Source organism: Mus musculus, chromosome 8 (assembly GCF_000001635.26).
Source record: "Mus musculus strain C57BL/6J chromosome 8, GRCm38.p6 C57BL/6J".
NCBI lineage: Eukaryota > Metazoa > Chordata > Mammalia > Rodentia > Muridae > Mus > Mus musculus.
The window spans coordinates 99132926-99149236 of NC_000074.6; the positions used below are offsets into that span (position 1 = coordinate 99132926).

The 16311-nt window shown below is 39.0% G+C and overlaps 1 protein-coding gene and 1 pseudogene across 8 annotated transcripts in view; both read right to left on the reverse strand.

Moving 5' to 3' along the window:
• Cdh8 (cadherin 8) overlaps nt 1-16311 on the reverse strand; it is a 393196-nt gene that overhangs the window by 108455 nt on the left and 268430 nt on the right. The gene's annotated exons all lie outside the window — the stretch shown is intronic.
• Gm15681 (predicted gene 15681) lies at nt 11627-15225 on the reverse strand (annotated as a pseudogene).

The following is a 16311-nucleotide window of genomic DNA, read 5'->3' on the forward strand; positions in this document are numbered from 1 at the left end:
CTTGCATGAGAAACCAGAAATCAGGCAGAACAGATACAACAAAGTTTAGGTTGGTAAATAATTCCTTTTTTTTTTTCTTCCCCAGAGCTGAGGACTGAACCCAAGGCCTTGCCCTCTACCCTCTACCACTGAGCTAAATCCCCAACCCTGGTAAATAATTCCTAAATTTTTATTTTTAAGTGTTTTTCTAAAGTTTAAAATAAAATGAATACATGATATATATGTATGATTGGTATTTTCAATGAATGTTAGGTATTCTAGTAAATATTTCCCCATTAAGCTATTTATTCATAGAGTTTCTTTGTATATTAGATATTATCTTTATTTATATTACAAATGTTATCAACTTTCCTGGTTTCCTCTCCAAAGCCCCCATCCCCTCCCAGCACCCCCTCACCATGCTCACCAACCCACCCAATCCTGCTTCCTGACCCTGGCAATCCCCTACACTGGGAAATAGAGCCATCACAGGACCAAGGGCCGATGCTCTCATTGATGTACAATAAGGCCATCCTCTGCTACATATGCAGCTAGAGCCATGAGTTCCTCCATGTGTACTCTTTGATTGGTGGTTTAGTCCCTGGGAGTTCTGGGTTACTGTGGAGTAGTTTGTATTGTTAGTCCTCCTATGAGGCTGTAAACCCCTTCAGCTCCTTGGGTCTTTTCTCTAGCTCCTTCATTGGGGACCCTATGCTCAATCCAATAGCAGGCTGTGAGCATCCACCTCTATTTGTCAGGCACTGGTGGAGCCTCTCAGAAGACAGCTACAACAGGCTTCTGTAAGCAAGCACTTGTTGTCATCCACAAAAGTGTCTGGGTTTGGTAATTGTATATGGGATTGATCCCCAGGTAGGGCAGTATCTGGATGGTCATTCCTTCAGTCTCTGCTCTACAATTTATCTCTGTTAACTCCTTCCATGAATATTTTGTTCCCTTTTCTAAGAAGGATCGAAGTATCCATACTTTGATCTTCCTTAAGTTTTATGTAGTTTGTAAATTGTATCTTGGGAATTCCAAGCTTCTGGGCTATGATCCACTTATCAGTGAGTGAATAACATGTGTGCTCTTTTGAGATTGAGTTACCTCACTCAGCATAATATTTTTTAGTTCCATCCATTTGCCTAGGAATTTCATGAAGCCATTGTTTTTAATAGCTGAGTAGTACTCCATTGTGTAAATGTACCACATTTTCTGTATACATTCCTCTTTTGAGGGAAAACTGGGTTCCTTCCAGCTCCTGTCTATTAAAAAAATGAGGCTGCTATGAACATAGTGGAGCATGTATCTTTATTACAAGTTGGAGTATCTTCTGGGAATATGTCCAGGAGAGGTATTAGTGGATCCTCAGGTAGTACTATGTCCCATTTTCTAAGGAAACACCAAACTGATTTCCAGAGTACTTGTACCAGCTTGCAGTCCCACCAGCAATGGAGGAGGATTCCTCTTTTTCCATATCCTTGCCAGCTTCTGTGGTCACCTGAATTTTTTGATCTTAGCCATTTGACTGGTATGAGTTGAAAACTCAGGGTTGTTTTGATTTGCATTTCCCTGATGACTAAGGATGTTGAACATTTCTTTAGGTGCTTCTCAGCTATTTGGTATTTGTCAGTTGAGAATTCTTTGGGGAGCCATGTACCCCATTTCTTAATAGGGTTATTTGGTTCTCTGGAGTCTACCTTCTTGAGTTCTTTGTACTAAGGTCAAATCTAAGTGGATTAAGGATCTCCACATAAAACCAGAGACACTGAAACTTATAGAGGAGAAAGTAGGGAAAAGCCTCGAAGATATGGGTACAGGGGAAAAATTCCTGAATAGAACAGCAATGGCTTGTGCTGTAAGATCGAGAATTGATAAATGGGACCTCATAAAATTGCAAAGCTTCTGCAAGGCAAAAGACACGGTCAATAAGACAAAAAGACCACCAACAGATTGGGAAAGGATCTTTACCTATCCCAAATCGGACAGGGGACTAATATCCAATATATATAAAGAACTCAAGAAGGTAGACTCCATAAAATCAAATAACCCCATTAAAAATGGGGCTCAGAACTGAACAAAGATTTCTCACCCGAGGAATACCGAATGGCAGAGAAGCACCTGAAAAAATGTTCAACATCCTTAATCATCAGGGAAATGCAAATCAAAACAACCCTGAGTTCTTTGTATATATTGGATATTAGCCCTCTAATAGATGTAGGGTTGGTAAAGATCTTTTCCTGATCTGTTGGTTGCCATTTTGTCCTACTGACAGTGTCCTTTGCCTTACAGAACCTTTGCAATTATATGAGGTCCCAATTCTTAATCTTAGAGCATAAGCTATTGGTATTCTGGTCAGGAAATTTTGTGTGACCATGGACTCAAGGCTCTTCCCAACTTTCTCTTCTGTTAGTTTCAGTGTATCTAGTTTTATGTGGGGGTCCTTGATCCATTTGGAATTGAGCTTTGTACATGGAGATAAGAAAGGATCAATTTGCATCCTTCTACATGCTAACTGCCAGTTGAGACAACATTTGTTGAAAATGCTTTGTTTCCCCCTCCCCCATTGGCTGTTTTTAGCTCCTCGTGTCAAAGATAGAGTGACCATAGGTATGTGGGTTCATTTCTAGGTCTTCAATCTATTCTCTTGATCTACCTGCCTATCACTGTACCAATACTATGCAGTTTTATCACAGTTGCTCTGTAGTACAGCTTGAGGTCAGGGATGGAGATTCCACCTGAGGTTCTTTTATTGTTGAGAAGAGTTTTCACTGCCCTAGGTTTGTTGTTATTCCAGATGAATTCACAAATTGCTCTTTCTAACTCTGTGAAGAATTGAGTTGGATTTTGATGGGGATTGTACTGAATCTGTAGATTGCTTTCAGCAAGACCATTTTTATTATATTAATCCTTCCAATCCATGAGCCTGGGAGATATTTCTATCTTCTGTGATCTTCTTTGATTTCTTTCTTCATAGGCTTGAAGTTCTTATCATACAGATCTTTCACTTGCTTAGAGTCACACCAAGTTATTTTATGTTATTTGTGACTATTTTGAAAGTGTTTTGTTCCCCTAATTTCTTTCTCAGCCTGTTTATCCTTTGTGTAGAGGAAGGCCACTGATTTGTTTGAGTTAATTTTTTATCCAGCTATTTGCTGAAGTTGTTTATCAGGTTTAGCAGTTCTCTGGTGAAATTTTTTGGGGCTATCCTATATTTTGACTTCTCCTTTCCAATTTGTATCCCTTTGATCTCCTTTTGTTGTCTAATTTCGCTGGCTAAGACTTCAAGTTCTATATTGAATAGGAAGGGAGAGAGTGGGCAGCCTTCTCCAGTTCCCGATTTTAATGTGATTGCTTCAAGTTTCTCTCTATTTATCCTGATGCTGTATATTCCTTTTAATATGTTTACTTATGGGCTTATGGGCCTTGAATTCCTGATACTTCCAAGACTTTTATTATGAAGGGGAGTTGGATTTTGTTAAATGCTTTCTCAGCATCTAATGAGATGATCAAATATATATATTTGTCTTTGAGTTTGTTTATATAGTGGATTGCATAGATGAATTTCCATATATTGAACCATCCCTGCATCCCTGGGATGAAGCATACATGATCATGATCGATGATCATTTTGATGTGTTAGTGGATTGGGTTTGCTAGAATTTTATTGAGCATTTTTGCAACAATATTTATAAGTGGAATTGGTCTCAAGTTCTCTTTCTTTGTTGGGACTTTGTGTGATTTAGGTATCAGAGTAATTGTGGCTTTATAGACTGAATTGGGTGAGTACCTTCTGTTTCTATTTTGTGGAATGGTTTGAGGAGAATTGGTATTAGGTTTTCTTTGAAGGTATGACAGAACTCTGCACTGAACTCATCTGGTTCTGGGCTTTTGTTTTTATTTGGAGACTATTAATGACTGTTTCTATTTCCTTAGGGGATATGAGAATGTTTAGATCATTTATCTGATCCTGATTTAATTTTGGTACCTGGTATCTGTCTAGAAAATTGTTCATTTCATACAGATTTTCAAGTTTCGTTAAGTATAGCTTTTTTTAGTAGGATCTGATGATTTTATGGATTTGCTTGGTTTCGGTTGTTATGTCTCCCTTTTCATTTTTGATTTTGTTAATTAGGAGACTGTCACTGTGCCCTCTGGTTAGTCTTGCTTGGTTTACCCATTTTGTTGATTTCTCTCAAAGAACCAGCCCCTGGTTTGGTTGATTCTTTGTATAGTTCTTTTTGTTTTTGCTTGCTTTATTTCAGCCCTGAGTTTGATTATTTTCTGCTGTCTACTCCTCTTAAGTGAATTTGCTTCTTTTTGTTCTAGAGCTTTCAGGTGTGCTGTCAAGCTGCTAGTGTATGCTTTCTCCAGTTTCTTTTTGGAGGCACTCAGAGCTATGAGTTTTACTCTTAGGACTGCTTTCATGCTGTCCCAAAAGTTTGTGTATGTTGTGTCTTCATTTTCATTAAACTCTAAAATGTCTTTAATTACTCTCTTTATTTCTTCCTTTATCAAGTTATTGAGTAGAATATTGTTGAGCTTCCATGTGTATGTGGGATTTCTATTACTTATGTTGTTATTGAAGATCAGCCTTAGTCCATGGTGATCTGATAGGATGCATGGGATTATTTCAATCTTCTTGTATCTGTTGAAGCCTGTTTTGTGACTGATTATATTGTCAGTTTTGGAGAAAGTATGATGAGGTTCTGAGAGAAACGTATACCCTTTTGTTTTAGTATTAATTGTTCTATAGATAAATGTTAAATCCATTTGTTTCATAACATCTGTTAGTTTCACTGTGTCTGTGTTTAGTTTCTGTTTTCCATGACCTGTGCATTGCCCAAAGTGGGGTATTGAAGTCTCCCACTATTCTTGTGTGCAGTATAATGTGTGCTTTGAGATTTAGTGAAGTTTCTTTTATGAATGTGGGTGCCCTATAATTTGAAATATAAATACTCAGAATTGAGAGTTCATCTTGGTAGATCTTACCGTTGATGAGTATGAAGTGTCCCTCCTTGACTTTTTTGATAACTTTAGATTGAAAGATATTAGCCCAGAAACTTAGGATACCCAAGATATAAGATACAATTTGCTAAACGCAAGAAACTCAAGAGGAATGAAGACCAAAGTGTGGACACTTTGCCCCTTCTTAGAATTGGAATCAATCACCCATGGAAGGAGTTACAGAGACAAAGTTTGGAGCTGAGATGAAAGGATGGACCATCTAGAGACTGCCATATCCAGGGATCCATCCCATAATCAGCTTCCAAACACTGACACCATTGCATGCACTAGCAAGATTTTGCTGAAAGGACCCAGATATAGCTGTCTCTTGTGAGACTATGCCGGGGCCTAGCAAGCACAGAAGTGGATGCTCACAATCAGCTATTGGGTGGTTCACAGGGCCCCCAATGGAGGAGCTACTGAAAGTACCCAAGGAGCTAAAGGGGTCTGCAACCCTATAGGTGGAACAACATTATGAACTAAACAGTACCCCGGAGCTCTTGACTCTAGCTGCATATGTATCAAAAGATGGCCGACTAGGAAAGAGAGGCCCATTGGACTTGCAAACTTTATATGCCCCAGTAAAGGGGAACGCCAGGGCCAAAAAGTGAGAGTGGGTGGGTAGGGGAGTGGGTGGTGGGAGGATATGGGGGACTTTTGGGATAGCATTTGAAACGTAAATGAGGAAAATACCTAATAAAAATATTAAAAACAAAACAAAACAAAAAAACAAAAAAAAGAAGAAAGTTGATTTTATTCAATATTAGAATTGTTACTCCATCTTGTTTCTCTGGACCATTTGCTTGGAAAATTGTTTTCCAGCCTTTTGCTCTGAGGTAATATCTGTCTTTTTCACTGAGGTGGGTTTCCTGTATGCAGCGAAATGATGGGTCCTGTTTATGTGTTTGTCTGTTAGTCTTTGTCTTTTTATTGAGGAATTAACCCACTGATATTAAGAGATATTAAGGAAAATGTTGCTTCCTGTTATTTTTCTTATTAGAGGTGCAATTATCATTTTTGTGCTCATCTTTTTTTTTTTTTTTTTTTTTGATTTGTTAAAGGAAGGTTAGTTTCTTGCTTTTTCTAGGGAGTAGTTTCTCTTCTTGTGTTAAGAGTTTTCCATTCATTATTCTTTGAAAGGCTGGATTTGTGGAGGGATAATGTGTAAACTTGTTTTTGTCATGGAATATCTTGGTTTATCCATCTATGGTTATTGAGTTTTGCTAGGTATAGTAGCCTGGGCTGGCATTTGTGTTCTCTTAGAATCTGTATGATGTCTGTCACGGATCTTCTGGCTTTCATAGTTTTGGTGAGAAGTTTGGTATAATTATAATAGGTCTGCCTTTATATGTTACTTGACCTTTTTCCCTTCTACTTTTAATATTCTTTCTTTTTTGTGCATTTGGTGTTTTGATTATTATGTGATGGGAGGAATTTCTTTTCTGATGCAATCTATTTGGTGTTCTATAGGCTTCTTGTATGTTCATGGGTATGTCATTCTTTAGGATAGGGAAGTTTTCTTCTATAAATTTGTTGAAGATGGCCCTTTAAGTTGGGAATCTTTACTCTCTTCTATACCTATTATTCTTAGGTTTGGTCTTTTCATTGTGTCCTAGATTTCATGGTTGTTTTGAGTTAGAATCTTTTTGATTTTTGCATTTTCTTTGATTGTTGTGTCAAAGTTTTCTATAGTATCTTCTGCTCCAGAGATTCTCTCTTCTATTTTTTGCATTCTCTTGGTGATGCTTGTATCTATGGCTCCTGATCTCTTTTCTAGGTTTTTTTTTATTTCCAGAGCTGTCTCCCTTTGTGATTTCTTTATTGTCTCTACTTCCATTTTTATATCCTGGATGGTTTTGTTCAATTAATTCAACTGTTTGGTTGTGTTTTCTTGTAAATCTTTAAGGGGTTTTTGTGTTTCCTCTTAAGGGTGTCTACCTGTTTACCTGCCTTCTCCTGTATTTCTTTAAGGGAGTTATTTATGTCCTTCTTTAAATTCTCTATCAGCATTTTGATATATGATTTTCAATCTACATGTTGCTTTTCTGGTGTGTTGGGGAATCCAGAACTTGCTGTGGTGGGAGAACTGGGTTCTGATGATGCCAAGTAGTCTTCCTTTCTATTGTTAAGATTCTTGGGTTTGTCTTTCACCATCTGGTCATCTCTGGTGTTAGATGTTCTTGCTGTCTCTTGCTGTGGTTTGTTCCTCCTGTGGGTCTGTAAGCCTGTGTCAGCACTACTGGGAGACCAGCTCTCTCCTGGCAGAACTTGTGTACAGAGGGCTCTGGAATAGCCCAATCTCTGGGTGCAGATGGCAGACCAGAAGGATCCTGTCCCAGCTGCTCCATTGTTCTTGCACCCCATGTGCTTTTGGTAACATGACTATTTCACTATGTTTATCCTACCTATCCCTGAGGATGCTAGATTTTTCTACCTTCTCAGATCTTCTTGAATTTCCTTTTTATTGGGACTTGAAGTTTTTGTCATATAGATTTTTCACTTGCCTAGTTAGAGTTATACCAAGCAACTTTCAATTATTAAGGAAGGAAACAGACACAAATATTCACATTTGTCCTCCATGAGCTTTCAATCTCATAGGGGTGCTTAGAGTCAGGACAATAAGTTCCTCCTCCTCCTCCTCCACCGCTGCCACCTCTGCCTCCTCCTCCTCCCTCTCGCTGCAAAGCTCCTGTTATTGGAGAGAAAGTGGTTATCTCACCCCCAAGTCCTGGAGTGAAAACACTCTTGGGAGAACAGATCTCTCCTCGTGGGACCTGTGCACAGTGGGCTGTGGATCAGCCTCTGCTCTGGGGTGCAGATGGAGGACCATAAATAGAGTTCTTAAGTATTTGGTCACACACAGAATTTTTCATATCACTAAAAGTGATATTTAAGACAACATAAGTACAGATTTTATGATATAAGTAGAGTTGAATCATTAAGCATCAGCTCATAATATGTTACACATTATAATTTAAATCTTGTTAGTGAAGACAAAACTGTGGTTTTTTTACTGTAAGGAATGATTAAATAATTAATAAATGTCTGCTTTTAGCAAGGGCACAGGCCAAGGACCAATGTTTCAGAACCACAGGAATAGCAAAGCCTTCTTTTGGTGACGCTCAGCCAGATGGTTCCTGTGTGAATGCTGACAATGTTTGCAGAAAATACCTACTTAGCTTGTTCACTCTGGATGTTTATGGTCTGATTACTATTCCTCTGTAAGAGACTTCAACTTCTGAGATTAGTTAAACCAGTTATTTTGTACACTTATATAATAATCCTGCCTCGATGTTTACATGTATGTATTAACTACATCCTTGTTTAGCTCTATGACCCTACCTTCCTGGACAACTATATATTATATACACACTGAGTTTCCAGGGTTAGGCAGCTTCTTCATTAGATGACCCCACCCTACTGATCCCAGAGGCTTCTTGTCTTTCCTCTCTCCTCTCTCTGTGCCTTTTTCTATCTCTCTCTTTTTCTCCATGTCTCTCTGTATATCACTCTGTCTCTCTCTGTCTCTCTCTGTCTCTCTGTCTCTCTGTCTCTCTGTGTGTGTGATTTCTTCATTCTCTCACTGGCATGTTATGCTAGCTCTTAGAGCACTTTAAGGACACTTTATAAAATGACAGATACAGTTTTTAAGAAAATTACCAGCATAGGGATTGTGGTGGCATGAAAGTAGGCGCTTTTATTTCAACTTCTACCAGGTGTCACAATGATAGTATTCTACCTACCTCTAACTTACACTTAGTTAATGAAAATTAAGTCAGTGAAATGTAACTTTATTCAAGATGAAGACACTGAAAAAGGTATTTATACTGATTACAGGGAAGATAAATTTCTGGACCTTGGTGGAAGGACATAATTTGCATTCTTTCTAATTGTCATATATTTTGTAGAAAAATCTTTAAATTTTCAAAAGCAATTTGCAACTTTTTTCATAAAGAAGAGTTGATAAATGCTTATAAATCTTTATAAAAATTAAAATGTGATTAATTGGTAGGCAAAAAACTGATGAATAGATGAGCATTCAGATTATTTAATAAGTTACATAAAGAATGCCCAATTCACCCATGTATTTACTTTATAGAAAATAATCTAATTTACAAAGTTATGAGACAATGATAATGTGAGGCAAATGAAACCATTCTCATCTTAAGAAAATTTTGTGAAAGCTAGATTATATGTTCAAGATAATTTCAGGCTTATAGACAGTAGAAAGTATTGAACAAAAAATGCCAATTGTCAGTATGTGAGTAACAATTGTAAACTACTTATAATTTCACTAGAAGCTAAGATTAGCATATTTTAAATACCCAGAAGAGAATGAAATGAAGCAGCATATTCAAAATCCTGTGCATATGTATACATATACTGATTATATACCAACATTTAGATATGTATGTATGTGCACATGAGTTTATATATCTATTGTGTGACATAGTTTAGTTCTACACTACTCCTTACAGTTAAATATTTCAAAACAGCAGAAATAATATAACAAATTATTCTTTTATTTCAGGTAAAATTAAATTTATATAAATTATACTATCAATGTGTATTACAATATCACTTTTGAATGTACTTATAATTTTCCTTGCATGGCAAGAGGAAATGAAAACTTAAGTTACATGATCAATAATTAAAAATTTCATAACAACACTGTAAAATATATGTATATTGTTTTCTAATCATAGTTATTTCTAAGTTGTGAGTTCATATGGTTTATTCTCATATTATTTAACCTATTTTTATAATGTATGGACTGTCCATGCCACAGATTTTAATCAGGATAAATGATAGACATTTTGTCTCAAGGAACAGAAATGGCATCAACATTTTATTCCCAGCCTCTCAAATGCTGACATGTATTCATATGTAGTCCCTAACATTGGAGATGCAAAGCAATATCACTTGTATTTTTTCTGCCACACTTGCATCTTTAGAGAATTTACAGAATCTGCAAGATTTTCCTATTGCCAAATGTTTAGAGTACATTTGAATTCACATGTCATCAGCCCCTTTTGTAAAATCACTTTCCAAATCCTTGAAAATACTTTTAAGGAATTCTTCAGAGAAAAATCTCATATAGAAAAGTAAAAGAAATCTCAAAGTTCTATGGGAGGGAACCATTTGCATTTAGATTTTAGGAGACTACCCACACACATTCCCCTACACAGATGTGAATGCATGCATTCTGATGCATTAGATATGGGTTATTCAGTGAGTGAGTTCCATCACTCTCCTCTCTCTCTCTCTCTGCCATATACACATAAGTGCATGCATTTTAATATAAGATTATACAGTGATTAGGTAACACACACAAGTACATATATTTTCATATATTACTATTGAGAGTAGTGACACTCACCCGCCCACACCCCCCCTCAATATATACATACACACACAAACACACAAACACACAAACACAAACACACACAAACACACACACCAGTTGACACTCTTTGACATATGATTACCCCATGTCATTTCCCTGAGATACATCTTCAATCCAGGTTCTGAGAACACAGACTCCCTTCTTCAGGTAGCAATTCTGTGGTGGGGACATATTTAACATAATGTCCTGGGCAACCTGTGATGTCTGAAATAAACTGTTTTATCTATCATCACTTATTGTTATCTCTTCATAAATATGTCCCCATGTATCCTCACATTCACCTAGATTGAGATCACATCAGGTGGCTGTAAAAAATCACACTTTTTAAAAATTTCAGTGAATAAAAGTGTCTAGGTTTAGTTAAAGTGCTTCTTCATATCTGAGGAGGTTGGTGAACACAGACCCAACTATCTGCCTACACATAAGTCACCTCATTCTGCCCCATTTCTGATAAGGGTCCCTGCTGGTGCCTGAAATTCACTTTTTGGCTCAGTTTATAGAATCCACTGCCATTCCTGTCAACATTCACTCTTTTTTCCCCCTATTTTCAGCAACTTCTTTATTGATCATCATGGATTCCTCTGCACTGGGAGTGAAAGATATTATTAATATTGCCTATTTACAGAGTAAAGATATAAGAAACTGTGTGATTTTGAGAAACATTCCCAGGCTGATTAGAAAGCAAAGCCTTAAGTTAGAACTTCCTATATGTGATGACAAGGCATATAAGTATCAAAATGGGCTTTTTAAGAGACAGGTAAGGCACACAAATGTTCTCTATCTTGCTCAAATCCATGCCAAGGACCAAGTTAAAGAATGCTGGGTACAGAAATGTGAATGTAGGCATTCGGATGCACTAGAAACATGATTTTTCAGAGACAAGCACACTGGTTATTTAATACCAAATTGTCATCCCGGAAAATATGAATTTGAGTAACAATATGAACACTTACATAATGCCTGTAATATATATACACATACACATATATATTAACATATTTATCTGGAATATTTATTAATGAAGAAATAGGCCATACATTTGAAAAAGAGAATGGAGAGAAGGGGTAAAATGATGCAATTATGTTATTATTCAAAAATAAAAAAATATTTTTAATTATGAATTATTTTTTCAGGATTTGGTATTTATTCATACAAATCTATAAAATGTTTCCCTTACTTTTTATTTTAAAATGTTTTGAGAACATAAAATACACTTTGTTAATGGACTTCTTTTATTTTTTAGATCCTATTAATAAATTTTATTTGGAACTTGTACCACAACAGTTCAAACAGCACGATTCAGGCTGCAGGAGCCCCAGAGTGGTCACAGGGGTGCAGCATGGGAAGAAAAAGTTGCACCTCAGAGCTGACAATGATCAAGTTAATAATACCTGACCTAATATTCATAAAAGAAATTCCCTTCAGGTCATGACTAGCATGAAAAATATCAGGAGAGATTCTGCAAACATTCTGTAAATGTGTACAGCAATGTGCTGCATTAGGAGTCAAAATCAGATTCTATTTAGTGTTAACATCAAGCCCTTAGGAGAGGAAAAACTCCTTTGTCATTTATACACGCCAAGAAGTATTCACACTTAGGGCTGGGCTGGGCAGGGCAGCCAAGGAGCTGAACAGGCTCAGCACCTAGAAGAAATGCTTAGGCTAATACTTAAGGCCTTTCCTGTCTGGTGCACATCCACCTTCTGGCTGTAAGAATGTCATTTATCAGCCTTTAAATAAAACCAGAAGAAAGCAATGCAGGTCTCTGGGAACCTCATACTTCCTGAAGGGAAAATGCTCTGCCAATTCAAGCCATTCAGTCAGGAAGATGAAGTAATGAGTTAAGGCTTTGATGACAATTATAATCCTCTGAGATTTACTTTCCCTTAAGTCAAGCTAAGATAATAGTGTTTACTGTACTTTCTCTTGATTCTTAAAACCACTGGTATTGGGAGTAGGCAACCTGCACCTGTGAATGAGTTGGCAGGAGGAAGGCCCCCACTACAGCTGTCCCAAGTGGCACAGGCAGTCGAGGCCAGGCTCTTGAGGATGCAGGATGAACACCATGGGTCAGTAGGTGGAGGAAGCTGTCCTCATGGCATCTTCAGGGAGTTTGGTACTGGAGGAGTAGATGCTTGCAAAGTTCTTGACATCTCTGTCTTGGTCCATCTGCAGAGCCATGATTGTCTGCTCTACGGCCTCCTGGTGACAGCTGGCAGAAACTAAGAAGTACTCTTTCTCCAGCAGGGTCTGTCGCAGGGTTTTCACCAGCAGCACTGTAACACTGGGGACCCTGTCATTTGCCAAGGTCAGCAAATGAGGCAGTCTGGCAGACAAAGACAAAGGCTTGTCATCCAGACCATTTTGGACACCTGCCGAAATTCTCTACCAGCTCATTGATGAGATCTACTCCGAATGTTGGTGGTGTTGCCGTGTAGTGGAGTTTCTTCATCATTTCACTGACCAACTTGTAGGGAATCCAACGGATTGAAGAAACTCTGCCTGCACACAGATTCAGAGCAATGGGACTGAAGTAATCATAAACATCTCTGGGACTATATAACTCTAGAAGTACAATCAGCTGCTCTGCCAGTTCGGCTCCAAAACCCAAATTTCTACTGTTTGTCTGTCACCAAAATCTCCTGGAGCTGATAAAGGTACTCTCTTCTTTTATCAGTGTGAAGAAGCTTCAGAAAGTCATGCAAGTGTTTAAGAAGACCTATCCTGACTTCATCAAGGTCTTTTTAAAAAAATCCATTGAAAATTGGAACCAGGTCTGCCTCTGTCAGCTGGTCTCCAAGAATCACCGCAAGCTCATGGATAGAGTAGACTAGAGTTCTTCGAACTTTCTACTGCATGTCTGACGCTAGGGTCTCATTAGTCTCCCTCAAGCAATGCCAGTTCTGTCTGCCAAGAGTCAGGGCCACACCCAGCAGACTGTATGCACAGTGCTTAGGGATCTCAGTGTCAACTGTTTGTGCTCAAGAAGGGTCAGTCATTGACAAGCACTGATCTAATAACACTTGTGGTACAACATCCTGGATTTTGGGTCTCCTATCATCATCCCGGCTGAAGCCCCCGCCGGGGCTTAGGTCCGCACTTCTATCGACATAATCAGGAGTGGCCTCCATATTCTCCTAAGCAGCGCTGATCAAAGGCACACAAGTGTCGTGATTTATGTTACAGCCTGGAAGATCACGGACACGCACTTCATCTTGTAGCTCACTCTGCTGCTCTACACCACTGGTCTCTTGGTGAGCATGCAAGCTGAAAGCACGCAGGGCAGCCAACAGCACTTCCACCTGTGCTTTCACATCCGGGTCATCCATGTGCGGCTCAAGGTTTTCTATCATTTCTTCTAGTTCCTTCCGGGTAGCCATGGGGATATTGGGAGAGCCTGGTGCAGGGCTTGCAGGTTCATCTCCTGTTCTCTCTGGGCTGAGTCTCTCCTCGGGGTTCTGTTGGAGTTCTTTATCAAGATCTATTTTAGGTAGAGGAGCCCTTCCAGAAATGCAAGGAATTGAACATGTCCTGGTCCTAAGGGGGTGGCCTCTGGGGAGCTGGTGCCAGTGTCTGGCCTGGATGCAGACTTGCTGTTGGTGTCAGGCTTTCTGCCATTCTCATCCTTGCTAGCTGCTTCCTGAGGAGACTCTGAGGACAAAGTACAGAGTAAGGAGCTGTCCACTGGAGCATGCACCTCACCTGCAGAGTGCCCAGGTGTCTTGGCAGCATAGCCTTCGAGTGTACTCTCCAGCCTGGCACTGGAGTGAGGGACACTGAGGTCTATAGGAGCATCCTCTGGCCTGTGATGCAATTCTTCTACGACATCATTGTCTCTTATCCCATCTTTGTATTCTACTGAGGAGTCTTCTGAGCTTTTGCTCTCATCTTTAAAGCCCTGGCCCAAGCTTAATGGATTAGCAAACGTGGATATGAAAGGCCCCAGAGAATGAAAGGCTGCTTGGTGAACTCAATGCGAAGGATCACTGATCGAGTTAATAAATAGTGCTGATAACTTTGTCCGTCGGATTTCTTGACATGTTGCACAGGAGACAGCCATGAAGCACTCAGCGTAGGATGCCCCACACATTATCAGAACACAGCTGGAAGAACCTGGGCAGCTACATTTCTTCTGTAGCTTGCTGGCCAACGTCACTGCAAATATCTCCAAAATTGGCAGTACAGACCTTCTGGACATGAAACATTCAACAGTAAGAGCACATCTCGCAAAACCTGGGGAGGATGAAATGCTCAGTAATGTCCTTCCCAACCATGCACCACCTTGCACATTACAGCAACAGCCTCTGTCTTCACATCATCATTGCTGTCTGGGGCAGTCAGGTCTATGAGGACAGGGCACACCATGGTCTCCATGTCAGTCAAGTCGCTCAATCAGGTCTTGCTCCAACGGAGCCAGCAATGCTGCCTGACTGGGTTTCCTCATGTGGTTATTCTGGCCTTCAAGGTCTCTAACCAAAGTTGGGAGTATGTACTTGGAAAAAGCATATGGGATAGAAGGCAGGTTCTCTTGACAAAACAGTGCAATGTTTTGTTCCATCAGCGCCAATCTCACAGTTGGTTCCAAGTCATCAGCTAATCGGCTGATTTTTTCCAAGACAGCAATGCAGTCTCTCTCATCATTGCAGACTTCCCTTAGAGTATCCAGCAAACTCCAGGCCACCATTTGTCTTTTTAATACTTTCTCATTTGCAGCATACTTGTCTAGCCTCCCCAAGGGTGTCAACTTTTCATCTTCTGAGACCAAGTCCAGGGATCTGTCCCCGTCCTTCCAGCAGGTCCTCCTGGAGCAGTGAGAGGTCTGCCAGCTTGTGCTCTGGACTTCGTTTTTATTGTTAAATTAATATAACAGTTTTAAAATGTGGCTTCTAGGTTCTTAGGTATGTCTACTAATAAAGTGCGGAGTATCATGTTTCTGGAACTGTGTTCACCAGGCTGTGTCTATGTATGATAGAAATGATGCTTTTCCATCTCTTAGTGTGGGTTCTTGAAAGTCACTGAACTCCCATTCTGGTTTCATTTGATTAATCAGTTGGAACCTGAATAGCAATACTAGGGAATCTCCATTTATGCCTCATTTTGGGTTTCTTCAGTCCCAAGTCATCTCTTTGAGGGACACTTCACAACAACAGTTTGCAAACTGTAGGAGTGATCGACCTTAGAAATGCTAGCCAACTATTTTCAAACAATTTATCTAGTGCCAAATTCTTCAACAACAAGCTGACACTGATAAGTCCTGGCTATATATCAGACTTTTAAGTTCAACAGTTTTGCTATTTTTATCTCACAACATTCTATGATATTGTTTGTTAAGCAGCAGTAAACTAAAACAGCTTTTAATGACTAAATGTAATTGCTACTGTTGTAATGACAAGCTAAACTGTATGATAACAGCTTAGGGACCAGGTAGCAGATAAGAGATGAGTGCACTGAGAAGCTAGTGAAAATGTAAAACTAAGCAAAACAAAGCAAAACAAAAACCCTGGGAGAACGTTAGCATAGGACCAATAAATTGTGAGGAAGCTTGATGGGAGTCTCTTTATGATGTTATTTAAAGCAAAGAGTGTTTTCTTCAAAATTGGAGGAATTTAGATATTGCTACCTATTGATTAAGTGGGGGATGAAGGAGCCTGCACTCACTTATAAGCGATAAGTGGACTGAGAAGAGACTTCCACTGAAAACAGAATTTACAAAAAAATAGCAGCAATGATCAAGAAAATACAACCAAGATCATCTAAGACACAGTTCAAGGTCTGAGAGCAGAAATAAACTGGAACCATGTTGATCAAGGATCCTTAAATATGCAGTAAATTGAATTCATGAGTGGTCCTTTGCTGGTGACTACTATGTCACTTTCTGCTTTTCCCAGATTGATAATGGTGTTTCTAGAATTATCCCCACC